Genomic DNA, 18,624 nt, shown 5'->3' with positions numbered 1-18,624 from the left:
AAGTTTGGTTTGGTAAATCTTTTCCTCTCTTTTGACCATTTTTCTTTGACAATTTCATATGTCATTGAATTGGAAGTTTCCTATGAGAAGCACTTTGGTAGATTGGTGTATTTGAGCACTTGCCATATACCTATAGATCTGTTAGCACTTAAGACTGATATTAGTTGGTTTCTATTTTTTTCTTCTATTTTTATTTCTGCTTATCTTTTCTTTTTATTGAAAGAAATATATTCTGATATAATTTTACTGAAAAACATATATATATATATATATATATATATATATATATATATATATATATATATTCTGATCACATTTCCCCTCCCTCTACCCAACTCCACATTTATAAAGTGTTTCTCAGCCATTTGTGCATTTGTGTTTTATATTTTGAGAACTCTCTGTTAAGCAATATACCCCATTTTAATGTGGTTATTTGATTTATTGATTTTCACTTTTCTTTAATTTATATATGTATTCCAGTAACTGATCCTCTATCTAATGTATAATTTCTAATTCTATGTCTTTGCAAAGAAATAGGCTCCCTCTCCCATATTTAGCACAGAGAATATTTTATTTAATCTGATGAAGGAAGGATCATATTCTTCTTCTGACTATTCATGGTATTTTTCTTTCACTATTGAAATTTGTCCAAACCTTACATATTTGTCTGGAAAATCTTGAACTTTTAAAAACTTTTTAAAGAGTAGACTGTTTTTCTTTTTGCATTGTCTTATAATTCAGTTTAAAAAGAAGAAACCCATTTTTCCTAGATGGTTGGAAAATGGGAAAGGATAGAAAAAGGTAAAATAAAAAGCCAAATATATGAATTCATTGTTACATCATATAACCCATAATCCAAAGGTCTTTTTTGCAAAAGCTATATGGCAACCTATAACTATAGAAGCTTCCTCAAACATAGACATATACATCTTTATAAAGAATTTAAGTGGAGTTACCCTATAATGAAGGTGGGGAATATCCCAACTAGACAGTACAAATTAGCAAATAAAAACTTCAGTGTTAGTAATGGGTCATCAATTTTGAGATGTTGATCAGTGGAGATCAACAGATCTCCAAACATAGCCCAGTATAGTCATTGTTCTTGGTTACCCTCTAGTCCTTGACAATGAGATCATTGAAGACACTACACACTTGAATCATGCAACATTGAAAATCAAATGAGTACTTCATCTCTACGGGATAGCTTTCACGGTGCTAGAAGGTACAAACCCTGTCAAACTATAATAATGACTCTCCTGGAAAGATATGTCTTCTGATGCAATAATGATGACACGAATGTTAAAGAAGTAACCATACACTTTCTCATTGCATGAGAAATGAACACTGTTATTAGTACTGAGAACGTGTGCCTAGATAGGCTGTAGACCCTGGGGAAAATCTACTATTATTACTCTTCTAAATGAAAATATTAAACAGTATTATACCCATGGATCAATGCAACTCTCAACCCTCATTAGAGAAGCTTCTTCTTGCAGTAGATGACAATTAACACAAATACTCCCAACTGGTCAACATATGCAGAATAAGAAACTTCAGAGCACTCCACCCTAAGCAGAACGTTTATATCAAACCTTTTGTGTTTGTTTGTTTGTTTGTTTTTTGTTGTTGTTGTTGCCAGAGCTGAGGACCAAATCCAGGACCTTGTGCTTGCTAGGCAAGCACTCTACCACTGAGCTAAATCCCCCATCAAAGCTTTTCTTGCAAGACTCAGGGGTGATTGAGGAAGAGAGGGGAGCATAAGGCTTGCAACAGCAAGACTACAAAGAAACTGTTTTTCAGATACACAGGCTAGTTGTGCATATGAACTCACGGTGACTGTGATGGAGTGCACAAGTCCCATGCAAAATCAACCCAGATGAAATCTAAGCATGGAGAGAGGGAAGTGGCCACAAAAATCCTACTCCTAACTGAGGATGTATTGGTGTTTGACAGCTGCTAAGAGAGAGATACTAAGTTTCCTTCAGGTGTCAGACTTGACAGGTCAATTGCGCCTCACAGCAGATCACACACACAGGAGTATTTTGGCAACTCAGTGTGAACTGGAGAGGTTTGATACTGAAAGAGAGAACAGGAATTTGGGTGGTTTAGAATGTGAAGGTGGATCCAAGAAAAATTGAAGGAGCAAGTGAATAAGGTTAAAATACATTGTATGGAATTCTCAAAGAATTAATAAAATGTTATGAAATTATGGATTCATATCAAGATTTAGCAAAAATCTATCTCCTTTGAGGTTTTAAAATTTTAACTGGCACATTAATTATGCATACTAGTTTAATGAAACATTGATTTTCTATATGTCTACAACATGAAATAAATGAGGCTAGTGAATAAATCTAGCTCTCAATTTTTATTTCTGTGTCATGAGAGCATTTAAAACACACCCTTTAGCAACTCAAATATTCAAATTACATTATCATTTATTATACTGAGCATTTTCTGCAATATAGTTTTGTAGTTTATTCTTGCTGTCTAACCGAAAGTGTGTACCCTTCGAGTAGCATCCTCATTGCCCCTATCTACTCCATATCCCAGCCTCTTGTCACCACCAGTTTACTTCCTAGTTCTATCCATGTTCGAGGTGTCATATGTCAAAGAAGCCACACTGTATTTGTCTTCATCTATGCAGCTTATTTCACTCAACATAATGTTGCCCAGACTCACCCATGTGGATAATAGCCCACCACAAATAGGCACAGTAGTAGACTTACTCTACTCTCTTTCTAAATTCATCTGGTAGAGATACTTAAGTGCGTTCCTATCTTAGCTCTCACAAATAGCACTGCAGTGAACACAGGACTGCAGCAGTCTCCTTGGATATTTGTTTCTTTGCCTGTGGATGCATAGGTACCAGGCAGCAAAAGCAGTGCCAAATAGTAATATCTATTCTTTAGAATTTTTAGGAATCTTAATGTATTGTTTTCCATCATGATAATATTTGCATTCCTACTCACAGCCCACAAGGATCCCTTTTCTCCACAGCCCCCGCCATACTATCTTTCATCTTTATGTTAAAAGACATTCTAGATAAGTTATGAGGTGATGTTTGCATTCATTCCTTTGAGGAAGTATTAAGAGATGCTTTTTCATAAATTTGTTAACTAGGTTTATCATCATTTGTGATGTTGTCACTTGAAGTCCTTTGGACATTTTCAATAGCATGATTTTTCTTCTATTATGTAGCCTATGTTCCTTATAAATCTGCTAAGCATGGAGGAGTCAAAGGATGTTTGTTAAAAATTAACACCTAAATAAAAGCAACACACACACACACACACACACAAACACACACACACACACACACACACACACACACACACACACACACACACACACACACACACGCCTCTTATAAACTATGTGGACTTCAAATGTTTTCTCTCAATCCAATATCTTGGCTCTTTGGTCCAGTAACAGAATCCTTTGCTATGTAGAAAATTTTTAGTTTGGTGCAATCCCATTTGTTTTTTTTTGTTTTTTGTTTTGTTTTGTTTTGTTTTTCTGGAGCTGAGGGCTGAACCCAGGGCCTTGGGCTTGCTAGGCAAGCACTCTACCACTGAGCTAAATCCCCAAGCCCCCATTTGTTTATTTTTATTGTTGTTGCTTATGATTTGGGATAATAATAGTTTCAGGTCACAAGTATGCACAGTGACCCTATTTTCAAGGAACATGATATTAAAATTCAAAGTAACATTTTCTTATAGCTCACTCTACTTTAGCAAATGAAAATGTTCTCCTACAGGAACATAAATGATTCACTAAAAGCACAGTTGCAAGAACTTTTTAAAGTATTCCTTGTAGCCCTGCACTGCATCCACAGCTGCTTCCCATAACACTGAAAGACAGAAAAGGTAAATATTTTCTTGATTCCTCTGGAACTCCATAGGATTTGTGTGTGTGTGTGTGTGTGTGTGTGTGTGTGTGTTGCTTTTATTTAAATGTTGATTTTTAACATCCTTTGACTCCTCCATACTTAGCAGAAGAGGAAATCAAGAATAAACATCAAGTATTTGTATGGTGATTTCAGCTGTTATCAGTTTTCATGATTTAATAGAATCTAAACGTTTTTGCATATTTAATTATGTCACTCTAAAACAGACAAACCATTAATTCTTTTATCATTTGTATGTCAGTTTTTCTTGTCCTATTTAGATGTCCCAGTGATATGATAAATAAGAGTGTGAAAGATGATATTACTTTTCTTGTTTCTGATCATTTAATGAAATGCTTTCAACTTTTTGTCATTAAGTGTCAACTGCAATTTTGTCACATATTGTTGATATTCATTGCATTCCCATATATTCCTTTAGTACAGTTTAATGAGTATTTTATGACAAAAGGATGTTGAATTCTGTCAAATGTTTTTTCTGTATTTATTGAGTTAAGAGAATCATATCTTAAACTTTTGTTCTTTTAATATGGTATGTCATACAAATAAAGATGATTCGACCTTGAATTTCAGTGATAAATCCACTTAATTAGGGTGGATGACTATTCTAAGGTTGCTGGTATTTCATGGAAGGATTTTACATTCCTTATAATTGCAGACATTGATGTATAATTTTTTGTTGTACTCTTTGCTTGACTTTTATATCAGAAAATTTTAGCATAATAAAATAAATTTGATAATATTCCCTGTACTTTCTTTTTAAAAGAGTTCACAAAGGATTGCTATTATTTCTTCATTGTAGAATACCACCATGGAGACATTTGTCCTAAACTTTTTATATCAAAATGTAATAGAATAGATATCAACAAACCTGTAATTATTTTTTCCAATGGAAATCACACTTTACTTTTTGATGTTTATTTTTAAAGCTTTGTTTTACCTTAATTTTTAAAATATTTCCTTTTTATTGAAAATAGATATTTTTTCACATAATAAGTCTGATTATAGTTTTGTTTCTCTCTATTCCTCCCAGTATCTACCTCTTCCCCTGCCATCTGAGTCCATTTGCTTTCTATCTCTCTTTAGAAAATAAACAGGCCTCTAAGGGACTAGACTAGACTATACCATACTACACTATATTATACTCTACTATGCTATGATAAAAAAATAGCATATTAGAGTTGAACAAAACAAACAGAAGAAAAAGTGCTCAAGAGAAGCCATAAAAATAAAGACCCACTCAGTTGCACTTTTTCAAGATCTTCAGAAATCCCATAAAAAGGCTAATTGGTTGGCTATTTTGTATATGCAGAGGACCTGGTGCAGACCCATAGAGGCCCTGCATATGCCGCCTCCATCTCTGTGAGTTCACATGAGCTTTTTTTCTTTTTCTTTTTTTTGTTTTTGTTTTTGTTTTTGTTTTTCAAGACAGGTTTTCTCCATGTAGTTTTGGTGCCTGTCCTGGATCTCACTCTGTAGACCAGGCTGGTCTCAAACTCACAGAGATCGGCCTGCCTCTGCCTCCTGAGTGCTGGGATGAAAGGTGTGTGCCACCACCGCCCGGCCTCACATGAGCTTTGATCACGATGATTTAGAGGACCTTGTTTTGTTGGTGTCCTCCATCCCCTCTGGCTCTTCTAGATGTTATGCTGATTTAAAAAACAACAATACCTGCATAAACAGTAAGTTCCCTCACCTCAAAAAGTTGCTATCTGGTAGGGAAAAAGTCCATGAAGAAAGTGATACAAAAACATTTCAACCTTAATTATTAATAGAACTAAATATACTACAGTTGCAGTGATGAAAGCACATTGAACTTGCCCCAGCATGACCACATCATAAACATCTGTATACAAGTAAAGTGAAAATGTATTTGACAGTTTTTACACCAGTTCTTTTTCTTCTGTCACTTCACCTTCCAATCACCTGAATCTTTCTCTCAGAAAATCGCTTCCTTGTTGCCAAAGCCAAGACAGAATACTTATCAAGAGTACTGCTTCAGTCTTAATGTTTTCTAAGCTCCAACCTAGTAGAACTAGAGATAGCTTGCTTCTCAGGTGGGCATCATGATGCTAGTGATTGAGCTAAGCTTCTCTGATAAGACATACAATTACAATTTATCAATAATTTTCATATAAAATAAAGTTATTCCTCTTATGAAAATGCTTGCTCAGAGAACATTATCTAATAAAAATCCCAAGTACCAAGAACCCAAGAGACTCTCAAAACATATAGGCTATTGCTGGTGCACTTTGTTACCTCCCAAAAGTTGAAGGTCTCTGTTGATGAAGACCTCAAGTACTTTGGACAGTGACACTGGAGAAATGGAGCTGGATCTGACCCAGAGCCACCTCTCTGAGGACTAGCTCTTGTAATGTTGGAACTTGATATCCATGCTGCCAAGGGGAAGGCAACCAATATTTTACCCAGTTGTGACATCTATGAACCACAACAATGACAAGCATGGCAGTATACCACTAAAAGTACAATAGCAGCTTTTATGTCTTAGGGGTAATCAGCTGCTATCTAATTAGATTTAGGGCCTCCTCAACAAGAAGATAATCATGTCTGGTTCTGTGAACCTGGCCAATTTCCCATGGCTAGTGAGAACATGGATCTTGGAGGAGAGCCCACTACTGCCACTTTCATAAATCAGTGTATTCCTTTCACATTATAAATACTTATCTTATCCAGCGTGGTGGCACATGCCTTTATTCCCAGCACTCAGGAGGCAGAGACAGGTGGATCTCTGTAAGTTTGAGGCCAGGCTGGTCTACAGAGTTCCAAGACAGCCAGAGCTGTTACACAGAGAAACCCTGTATTGAAAAAGCAAATAGATAGGAAGGTAGGTAGGTAGATAGATAGATAGATAGATAGATAGATAGATAGATAGATAGATAGATAGATAGATAGATGATAGATAGATGTCAGACAGACAGACAGACACTTATCCTTATATACACAGGTTAGTGCAGCTCTACCTCTCATCAAAGACTCTTCTTTCTACTGTAAATACCTTTAAGGAAACAACAACTGGACAAAATGAGAAGAACAATTGACTGGGTTTCTCGGCCCCAGCTGATAGATCCAATAAATAACTCCTACACCCAAGGCTTAGAGAACATTGCAGAAGAAGAGATGGGATGGCTGTAAGAGGCAGAGGACCAAGAGGTCTACTGGGAGAGTGTGCTTTCTAGATTTGACAGAGAAACTACACCATAAAGTCTCAACAATATGACTGCTTAAACGGATCTGAACAATCACAACATCAGTTGACATATCTACATGGATGGGGGAAATCCCACAGAGTCTCAGCCTTAGATAAAGAGATAAGACAATTAACAACTGCTGAGGGAGGGAAATTAATCTTCCTCATAGATGAGCCTACTAATGGCTATCCAATACCAAGTGGTCAGTTCTAAAAACATATAAATACAAGCAAGACTAAATGAACTCAAAAGGTTGTATTTATATATTTATTTGTATAAATATAGTTAGTGCTACATATATAGATGTAACAATAATAATTAAAAATAAGAGGCTGTGAATTTCTGAGGGAGTTGGGGTGACATGGGAAAGGTTAGAAGGATAAAAGGGGGAGTGATGTAAGTACATTTTAATTAAAATTTAGACAAATAAATAAAACTTCAGAGTTAAAAAGTGGGTTATGAATCTGTATAGAATTCTCATTAGAAGATAAAATTGCTAAGAAATATCTCAAAGTAGTCATCATTCTTAACAATTAGGGAAATGAAAATTAAAAGAATGTTGCTATTTCATCTTGCTCCAGTCAGAATGACTAAGATCAACCAAACAAGGGGAAACAAATTCTGGCTGGTGAGAATGTGGGGAAAGAGAACTTCAATTCAAAGGTAGTTATGTTACAAACTTGCATGGGAACTCTGGAAATCAGTGTGGAGGTTTTTAAGCCAAAAATAAATCTGCAACCATATCACTGCTTGTAATATACCCAAAGAAATGGACATCCTACCCCACAGATGTTTTTGTCTATGCTTGGTTTATTTTGTTTGTTATGTTTGAGACAGTCTTCCATTGCAGTTTATAGTGCCATAGAATATAGAACCTAGCCAAGGCAGGCCTTGAACTCAAGGTTGTTTGCCTACATCTGCTTTCCAAGTGCCTGGATTATAGGTGTAAGAATCCCTGTCTACCCCTGCAGTCATATCCATATGTGAAAGAACTACCAGCATTTTCCAAATAACCACTTTTAGTTCCTCTTTTAATCATACTTGGAATTTCAGTCAAGAAAATTATTTGTTCTTCAAATCAAGGACATTTGACATATTTAGGACAAGTAAGATTCCTCAACAGGAATGCTAGTTTAATTAAAGGAGGTGTATTGTTTTAAGTCTCAGGAAGTTGCAAAGATTTATCTCTAAGATGCTGTTTTTCTTCTCTACTTAATCGTTGAATATATTGAAATGTCCTCACATCACTTTCTGCTCAAGAAAGCTGTGGTTTAGCAAATTCCTGCTAAGATTCTATTGAAATGTGCCTCCAAGTACATTAAGTCAGTGTCTGTGTGGCTCTCCACTGCAGCAGCATTGATGCACACAGAAATTGTCTCATAAATAATGTATAGTTATTAAACAGGTGGCCATTCTTTGCTCTCTTTACTTAATGCTATTCCCAAATACATTCTGAGGAAAGTAGCTGGATACCTTCATTAGCTATTGATCTACACAGGAAGAAGGTGTGATTAAAAGCTTTGCAAGGAAGGCATTGATTGCATGTGCATTAGCTTGAGTTGACCTGCATTGTTCTCTGAAGAAAGCTGTAGTATATTGGAGCAATGATAAAAATGCAACACTAAGCCAAGACATGGAAACATTTTGAAGTTTCAGGAATCAAAATCCAGAGTAATACTGCAAAGAATGTAAGAAGCCAAAGAAGCTAACATGAACCTACTTTATTATTGGATAACTGATTCTGGAGCAGGGTTCAGTCCTGATGTGTGTGTAATGAAACACCTTGAAGGCTATGAATCCTTACTCATTTATTTTCTTAACACCAATGACAAGAAGCATCAAGTTCCTCCAAGCACCTTTCTGGAATAAATATTATTAGTCTTCAGCATAATTATGTTATATTTTTGTTATTAAAGATGAAAATAGTATTACTTTCCAATCAGAGAATTGTATTGCATTTTAAATATCACATCTCTTGTAGATGCACACCAATCAGCTTAATTTATTAGCATAGTTACATAAACTTTGGCTACTATTGACCAGGCTAAAAGCAGATGCTCCCATGATTAGGTCATACACTGCAGGTACAAAGCTCTTGGCCCTTTACAAGAATATTCAACAAGAAATTGAAATATGACATATTGTCCTAACCATACTATGAATTATCAAATAGCACTTATAGGTATTTGTCTGATTATGATACTGTGGGTGTGGCTCATTCTGTTGTGTATTTTTATATTTTAATAACAATTGTACTTGATAACAATTTTTATCAATGTTTCCACTAAAATACTAACTGTGTGTGTGTGTGTGTGTGTGTGTGTGTGTGTGTGTGTGTGTATGTTATTTTCTCTGAGAGAAATGGTTCATCTAGAAATTCTGCTTCTACATTGATGGAGAGTTTTATATAATTACTTTGTTAGACTTGTATTCTCCACTATTTTTGGCTCAATTTTTTAGTTTAATGCATAAAGAATAAGTATACTGCAGACAAATTTTAAAAGGTCCTATTAATGAAGGGCAAGGTTTGAGGGAAAGAAAGCTTAGGGGAGCAGGAGATACCAGCTTGATCAAGAACAGAAAGGGAGAACAAGGAATAACAGACCATGATAAATAATGACCACATGAGAACAGGAATAGGCAGAGTGCTGGAGAGGTCCCCAGAAATCCACAATGATACATCCTCTGCAGACTGCTGGCGATGATCGAGAGAAAGCCTGATCTCACCTAGTCTGGTGATCAGATGGCCAAACACCCTAAGAGTCATGCTGGAACTCTCATCCAATAACTGATGGAAGTGGATGCAGAGATCCTCAGCCAGGCCCCAGGTGGAGCTCCAGGTGTCCAATTGTTGAGAAAGAGGAGGGACAGTAAGAGCATGAATTGTTGAGACCAAGAATGGAAAAGCACAGGGACAAATAGCCAAACGAATGGAAGCACATGAATTATGAACCAAAGGCTGTGGAGCCCCCAGCTGGATCAGGCCCTCTGGATAAGTGAGACAACTGAATAGCTTGAACTGTTTGGGAGGCATCCAGGCTGTGGGACCAAGACCTGTCCTTAGTGCATGAGCTGGCTGTTTGGAACCTTGGGCTTACACAGGGACACTTTGCTCAGCCTGGAAGGAGGAGACTGGACCTGCCTGTACTGAATCCACCAGGTTTAAATGAATCCCCAGGGGAGTCTTGGCCCTGGAGGAGATGGGAATGGACGGGAGGGTATGGGGGGAAGATGGGGGTGGGGGCGGGAGTGGGGAGGACAGGGGAACCCATGGCTGATGTGTAAAATTAAAACACAAATATAATTTTTAAAAATTTTTTTTTTAAAAAGGTCCTATTAATAAAAATAAAGACTCAGGATCTAGCTATAGGGGTGAATTCTGAAAGATCAAAGAAACAGAACAGGCCACAGCCAACCTCACCTCAACAACTCCTCACCCAATCCTGTTTCCTCAAGGCGGAGGCCTCTGAGTCCTCATCCAAATGGATCTCAGTTGAATTGCTGCTAAAAGCCTAAAAGCTTAAAAGCCTCTAGTTCCTGGTCCTCATGCCTTGTATACCTTTCTGCTTCCTGCCATCACTTCCTGAGATTAAAGATGTGTGTCACCATGCCTCCCTATTTCCAGTGTGGCCTTGAACTCACAGAGCTCCAATAGATCTCTGCCTCCCAAGTGATAGGAATAAAGGTGTGGGTGCCTCCATTTTCTGGCCTCTATGTCTATCTAGTGGGTGTTCTGTTCTTTGACCCCAGATCAGTTTATTAGGATGCATAATATATTGGGGGACACAATATCACCACAAAATGCTAAGGTGAAAAGACAAAAAATTTAAACTTTCAGCTGCCATAGTGTATGGTATAATCACTATGGATTTGTTTATTCAGTGATGAAGTCTGAGTCTTTGAGACAATTTATGAAGGATTAACTATAACTGAAATTGCTGTCTTGCCAGAAAAGAGAATAAAATGCATAGAAGACATACTGTTTAGACATTAAACAGTATACCACACAGGAATATTAAACAAGAAAAGTGAGCTGGAGACAACAAAACTTAAGGTTCTCAGCCCTACCTTAAGGACTGCTATAGATTTATCTTAAATATGACTCTACACCATGTTTCAAAGAAATTCTCTTCAAATAACATGATAGCATGCACAATTTAAGAGTGAAATGAAATATAATACTTAGTGATATAAAATTTACATACTTCAACATTCAGTATATTAAGTTTTTGTACGTGTGTGTGCATGTGTGTGCACATACACGTGTTTGGGTATGGATGAAGGGCTGTCAAGATCAAATGTCTTCATGAACTGCTTTTTATATTTGTTTTAATTTTAAATTATGTTTACATATTTATTTATATTTGCACATGTGCATGTATGCATACAGGGATATGAACATACTGTAACACATGTGTGAATATCCAAAGATACATTGCATGAGTCAGTTCTCTCCTTCCACCATGTGGATCCTGAGGATTGAACTCAGATTATCTAGTCTGGCAACAAGTACCTACCTGATGAGCCACATCAAGGGACTTCCCTCTTGTTTTGGAAGCTGAAGGTCACCAGTTTTGATAGACTACTTGGCCAACCAGCAAAAACTTTTCTCATCTTCCCCAGAGCTAGGATGACAAAGCATACATTGTACAATGTCTTAGTCTAGGATTCTGCTGCTTGGAAGAGACATCATGACTACAGTAACTTTTATAAAGGAACACATTTAATTGTGATGGCTTGCTTACAGTTCAGAGGTCTAGTCCATTATCACCATGGAAGGAAGCAAGGCAGCATGCCGGCGGACATGGTGCTAGAGAAGTAACTGAGAGTTCTTACATCTTGACTCACAGGAAATAGAAAATTGGTCTATCACATTGGGCATGGCTTGAGCATTCATGAAACCTCAAAGCCCACCCCCACAGTGATACACTTCCTCCAACAAGACCATGCCTACTCCAACAAGGCCACTCCTCCTAATAGTGCCACTGCTTTGTGGGGGCATTTTCATTAAACCACCCCATGCAGGCTTCTTTTTACTTGGGGGGTGGAGATTAAACTAAGGTCCTCATGCTTTCATGGCAAGCAATTTACTAGCAGAGGGATCGCCCCAGTCTGTGTCTAGCATTGCATTAAAAATCAGATTCAAAGTAGAAAGGATGCAGGAATGTGGCTCTTACCCATAAAAATTTCAGTCAAGTATAATTACAGAATAATTAAATTTTAACATAAAATTAGATATTACACACTATTTAACTATGGGCATGAATGAGAGGATCTTAGTACAAAAGAAGAAAAATAGAAAATATTTTTAAACTCTGGAAAGTCCTGGGGATAAAAAATTTATTCAAAATGAAAAATAAATCACATAGATTTCAAAGATTCGATGCTGCCAGAGAGAGAAAAACATACAAATTTAACAGAGCAAGACAATAAACTAAAAACAAAAACAAAAACAAACCTCAGTGACCTCTTGACCAATATGAAACAATCTGATGATATTATCAAAATAAGCATGAGCACTTTGTGCACAAACAGTAACTGAATTCATTCCCAGTAGTGCTGTGTTAGCAGGGTGGGGGTAGGGGATGGGAGAGGGAGCAGAGAGCTTTCCTCAAGTGCAGAGCAAAAGATACCAGACTGAAACTGATTAGGAACAAATGCCTGGAATGCTAAAACTGTGAGCATTATCTACACATATGAAAGACATATTTTTTAATATTGACAAAGAAATAATTTTAAATTAACATTAGGGGCTAGAGAGATGGTGCAATGGTTAAGTGTACTTGGTGATTTTTGTAGAGGACCTAAGTTTGGTTCCCAATGTCCATGTTGCAGCTTAAAACCATCTGTCACTCCAGTTCCCTGGGATCTGATGATTTCTCTCACCTCCACAAGGACTAGGCATGCAAGTAGTACACATACATACATGAAAAGAAATTCATACATAAATAAAAAATAATTCTTAAAGTGAAAAATTAGCACTGTACTGCTGTTTATGTTTTTAAGTACATATACAGAAATGTTCACAGGGTGGCACAATGGGAGATGGATGACATGGAAGCTATTAAAATAAGATTTACACACTGTACATGAAGTAGCACAATCTCATTTAATGTCAGTCTGTCACAAATCAAAGGAAATATGGATTTGTAATATACTAGCTAAAAGTACATAAGATACTATGCCAACATAAGGGATATGATAGACTCCTACCAATAAATTACTTTTTAAAAAGGAGACACTTGAAAAAAATGGACAGGAGAAATGGAAAAAATAGTAAGATATAAACTCAATGGCATATTATACAGTAATTTAAAAGAACAACAATTAAATAAGTACAAATGATCCAAACATTAAAGGCAATGATACAGGCAAGTATGGTAATGTGGGGCTACACACCTGTAATCCCCACACTTGGAAGGAAGATATGAGAAGATTGTGAGTTTAAGAGCAGCCTGGGGCTACAGAGCTAGTCACTGTTTCAAGAAGAAAAAAGGAACAAGAATTATATATATATATGTAGGATTAAAAATGAAAATATATTAACAACACAAAAGATCAAAATTCAATATGCAAACAATAATCTAAAGAAATTTAACAAATAAGTAGGATTTAAAAGTTAAGTAGAGAGAATGAGAAGAGGACTTGGTGCCACAAAGCATGTGGGTCTGTGTTGATGTCCAACATTAAAGTTAGGCATGGCTGTGTCTATAACTAATCCCAGTGCTGGGTAGGTTGGAAGAGGACATCCTAAGAGCTCAAAGACCAGATATTCTAGCCAAATCAATAGTCTCCAGGTTCAGGGAGAAGCTGTGTTTCAAAAACCAGAGTAAAGAGCAATTGGGGAAGACAGGAGACATTAACATTTGGCCTCTACACACATACACACACACACACACACACACACACACACACACACACACACACGCACACACACACACATACAGGCACACAGGCATACGCACGCACGCAAGCATGCACACACATGCATGTGTATAAAATTATATACAGCAGAACTGATGAGGTTTTAAGGAGAAATAGACAGCATTCCAGTCTGACCAGTCATTACACTCCTCCTCCAATGCTGAACAAGACTAGTGGGACAATCAGAAATGAAGAAGGATCCAAGATAGTGGCAAAGCAGGCACCCTCAGGACCTCAGGGCAGGACAGAGGAGCCTGAGAGACCCAAGGAGGCTTTGAGGAGAGACACAGGAGGAAGCAATCAGTATCTCAGAAAAACCTAAAAAGGAAGGAGACAGGTCTTATGGAAAGATGCTTTTAAAAAGTGCTCTCATGAAATTGAGGGGGGCGGGGAAGATGTCTGATTGGGACTGTGGGCATGAGGGAGAGAATGGGAGCATGATTGCAATGGACAAAGGAACATGTGGTTGTGGATTTAGGGCTTGTGCTCTGACTGTTGGGAGGTTCAGACAAGCAGGCCTGGTCTGCAGCATGGAGCTGCTACTGCTGCAGCTCATACCCACAGGCTGCAACCACAGTGGTGTGCCAGGTGATCCTGCAGGGTGGCTGGTGTTGAGGGCATCGAGGTGTGCAGTGGCCTGGAGCTCTCAAGGATCCTGTCCCTAGATGTCCTGCCCAGCTGAAAGACCACCCTCACCCTAGCCAACAACAGGATATTCCAGGCCAGTCTAAGCAATATTCCAGTATTTATGGTGTTTCTGAAACTAGAAACCTTGAACCACAGCAATGACTTGTTGCAATATGGATTTGCATGTAATTCTATTTGGGGGTGGAATACTGTGTGACACACAGCAGTTTGCAATGCCACTTTGATAAATAAATATGTGGTGGAGAGGTGGGAAAGATGGCAGAGCTGAGCAGTGTGTGTGAGCTTCTGAGAGGGGGCAGAGCTAAAGATGCACCAGCAGGTGTGGTCATGCACCTGCAGTGGACAGAGGAACACATTGTTATTGAGTAGGGCCAGCAGGGTGGTATGCAGCAGCCTGGAGTTCATTCAGGCTCTGTCCCCTGAACATGCTGCTCGTCCACATGTTCACCGTGGCTCTGAGCAACAGCAGGATGTCTGAGATGTAGAACAGTTCATTTCTGGATAGGGCCTCCCTCAAAGACTTCCACGCTCCACACTGCCATTGGAGGCTAGGTTGGCATTCATGACCTGTGCTGCCACCACATTGATGCCTGGGCTCCAGTGGTCCGTGTTGCCTCTTTGGTTTGTGCTGCTTCCAAAGGCCATGTTGGTGTCTGTGGTCTGTGTTGCCCCTGGAGACCATGCTGATGTCCACAACCTGTGCTGCAGCCGGGGATCAGATTGATGTTTGTGGTCCTTGCTACCACCTGTGGCAGTGTGGATGTCCGTGGTCTTTGCTGCAACTGCAAATTATGTGCAAGTCCATGATCTGTGCTGCCACAGGCTTCCTCGGGCAAGGAAGCCTCTTTTGCAGTGGCCTTGATGACTGCAGCCTCAAAACTTAGAATGAGAGATGTGGTAGGCTTCTGTGACACCTTCCTGCACCCGCCCCCCCAAAAAAGTCTAGACAAGAAGCATTGGAGAGGGTCCTTTAAGATTGTGATGAAGATGCTGAAGTGTAACTCTTCACAGTTGTTGGCTTCTAGCCAGAGGATGACGAAGGACTTAGTGAAGGAACCGGCCACCACGAGTTCGACCATGTTCTAATGAGTATATGGGAAACCCAAATTGGCCTTGGTGTATTTTTTTTCTTCTGAGGGAAGGGCAAAAGAGTGGGAGAGTGGATCTAGGAGGAATGGGAAGTGAGTGACATCAGGGTGTATTGTACAAAACTCACAAATAATCAATAAAAATATTATGTTGGGATGCCTGCCTGGGGTAGGCAACCCCAGGCAGGAAAGAAAGAACTCAGGTCTGACCTGTGCCATAAGGACCTAGAGGGAGAACAAGACCCACATGCCTACCTGGACCAGGCAAGAAGAGAATGCAGGTCTGTCCAGAGCCTCAAGGTGAGCAAATACATGGTGGTGTAAGGGAGAGAGAGAGGCAGAATGGTCTGTGTCCTGGGGAGAAAGGAAGAACTGAAGAGATAAAGGCAGTGAGGAGCAGACTGAGATGGGTGGCCTGTTTGCCACCTGGGGGCCATGGTGACATCTGGGTCTAGACTGCGGCCAAGGGCCTTGTTTTGGTCCATTGCTCTGCCACTACCTCAGTCTGTGTTAATGTTCTTGGTTCCTGGTACCACGAAAGGCCAAGAGGATAGGGCTGCACAGAGTTGGCCCCACCCCTCACTGGCTGTAGCACTAGGGAGAACTGACCTTGCACCTCACCTGGATACATCTGATCTGTTGAAGTGGGAAGGGGGCACAGGTAAACCCGCCCCAAGAACATGAGCATGCGAGAGCTGGTCCCACTATTATTCATCTGACATACAGTGGCATGGGATGATGCATCCCCTACATCTACAGATGCCACGGTAGAGATGCACCCCCCAGCTCCCGTCCCTTGCCCCTAGCCACCTGATACATTTGAGAAAGTTGGCTGTTTGGTCAAGATAGTGGGAGAGCTTTCTCAGCCCCTCACCAGCTACAGCACAAAGGAAAGCAGGCCCTGCACCTCACCTGTTCAGCACAGTAGAACTGACCTTGTTGTGGGCAGGAGTCAGGTGAGCCACCCAAGGATGTGACAGGGGGAGGGAGTAACTGGCCCCACCCCTCACTACCTGTGAATGGTGGGAGAGCTGGTCCTGCGCCTTACCACCTACAACGCTTGGAAGTGTCCTCAGCACTTTGCCTGGGCAGCACAGTAGAACAGGCCCTGGTAATACAGGTATGGATGAGTGGGCCTGAGGGCTTGAGAGCAGGAGAACCAGCCCTGTCCCTTGTGGCTAACTGTACAGGGTGAGCTAACCAGAAAAGGCTGGAGAGCTCCCCCTGGTGATGAGGATGAAGGAGAGCTGGAGGACTGACCTGCCCAGCTACCACCCAGGCCCAGAATCAGAGTGGTCCACCCCAACATCCACACCATCTGTGACCTGCTGGAACACCTGAAAGGCCAGGCCCTGTAGATCCAAAGCTGCAGAATCTCTGACACAGAGCAGCAGCAGGATGTCCAAAAGGTTCCAGCAGAAGCCAGAGGCCTCAAACCAGACCAATGACTCATTGCAGTGAACACTTGCAAGTAAAGATGTGTGGACAGAGGGGTACACTGTACGACTCACTTCATCACATTGAAGCTACCATGATGAAGGTTTTTTGTCCTTTTCTTTTCTTTTAAATTTTACTGTATTTTTTGTATGACACTTAATATGAGAACTAAACCAGTCTTAAAACAGTGCCAGCAGCTGCAAGCACACACCCTTTCTAAGCACAGTTGAAACCCCTCACTGAAATCCAGTATGTAACATCGCAAAACAAGTATGGGCACATTTTTAAAAAGACTGAAATTCCTTAAATGTTTTCTCAGGTAGTTTCCTTTATATAAGTTCATGTCATCTGCAAAAAGAATTTTTCTTTTCTTATGTGTATGATCATAGCTTCTTAGTGATACCTACATATTATGAGTTAGGATCCCAGTACTATGTTAAGTAGAAATGATAAAAATATCACACTACTACTGTCTTATAAATATTACAGTAAAAGTTCATTGCCACTACCACCAAATATAATGTTAGAGTGGGTGTTCAGAGACAGCCTGAACTACAGTTAGACACGTTCCCTCTGTACCATTGAGAATCTGTCATAAAAGTAACTTGTGTTTGTGAAAGGCTTTTTCTACTTCTACTGAGAGGTTCTCACAGTTTTCATCATTCATTCACATATGTTGAACATCCTTACATCCTCAGGACAAGTTATGTTTGATTATGTCACATGATCCTTCTAACATGATGTTGAATTTTATGTAGATTTGGTTGGATAGAAATCTGATCATGGTTTTCGAATCCATGAACACATGGATTAATGGCAAGTAAAAATAATTTTCTCATCATCCTTTTGTCTAGATTTAGTTCCTGGGATCAAAAAAGTAAGAGTGTAATTTATCACTGGAAAGTTTGGAATAACTTGAAGTAGATTGTTTTTATATCTAACTTTTTGTTATTGTTGTTTTTGTTTTTCGAGACAGGGTTTCTCTGTGTAGCTTTGTGCCTTTCCTGGAACTCACTTGGTAGACCAGGCTGGCCTCGAACTCACAGAGATCTGCCTGGCTCTGCCTCCTGAGTGCTGGGATTAAAGGCGTGCACCAACACCACTGCCCAGCTAGATCTAATTTTTAACCTTTTGCTTGTATTCATCCAAAAAGCCTACATTGATACAATTCTAATTCTTGCTCTTTATTATGTCGTCCTTTTGTTAGCAGGTGAGCTGCTCCCCTTTTCAAGACATCTTTAACACTAGGGATGGGCATGAACAAAGTAGACAGTCTCTCTTTTCAAAGAACTTTGTTTATCTGGCTGTGTTAAAAACAGTTATATAGGTAATTAATTTTACAGTGTATCCAGTGTGATAGAAGTAAAGTTCAAACTGTTATGATAATGTCAAGTGGAAAAAGCTGCACCTG

The 18,624-nt window shown here is 39.2% G+C and overlaps 1 long non-coding RNA gene across 5 annotated transcripts in view; it reads right to left on the bottom strand.

Moving 5' to 3' along the window:
* Positions 1 to 18,624, bottom strand: part of LOC118581484 — a 146,161-nt gene that overhangs the window by 5,292 nt on the left and 122,245 nt on the right. For all 5 annotated transcript variants that reach the window (XR_004944697.1, XR_004944694.1, XR_004944695.1 and 2 more), the window contains one exon: positions 11,634 to 11,741. This is a non-coding gene — a long non-coding RNA (uncharacterized LOC118581484). The remainder of the gene's footprint in view (positions 1 to 11,633; positions 11,742 to 18,624) is intronic.

Source organism: Onychomys torridus, chromosome 4 (assembly GCF_903995425.1).
Source record: "Onychomys torridus chromosome 4, mOncTor1.1, whole genome shotgun sequence".
Classification (NCBI taxonomy): Eukaryota; Metazoa; Chordata; class Mammalia; order Rodentia; family Cricetidae; genus Onychomys; species Onychomys torridus.
The sequence above is the reverse complement of the archived record's forward strand: the minus strand, read 5'-3'. Positions and strand labels throughout refer to the sequence as shown.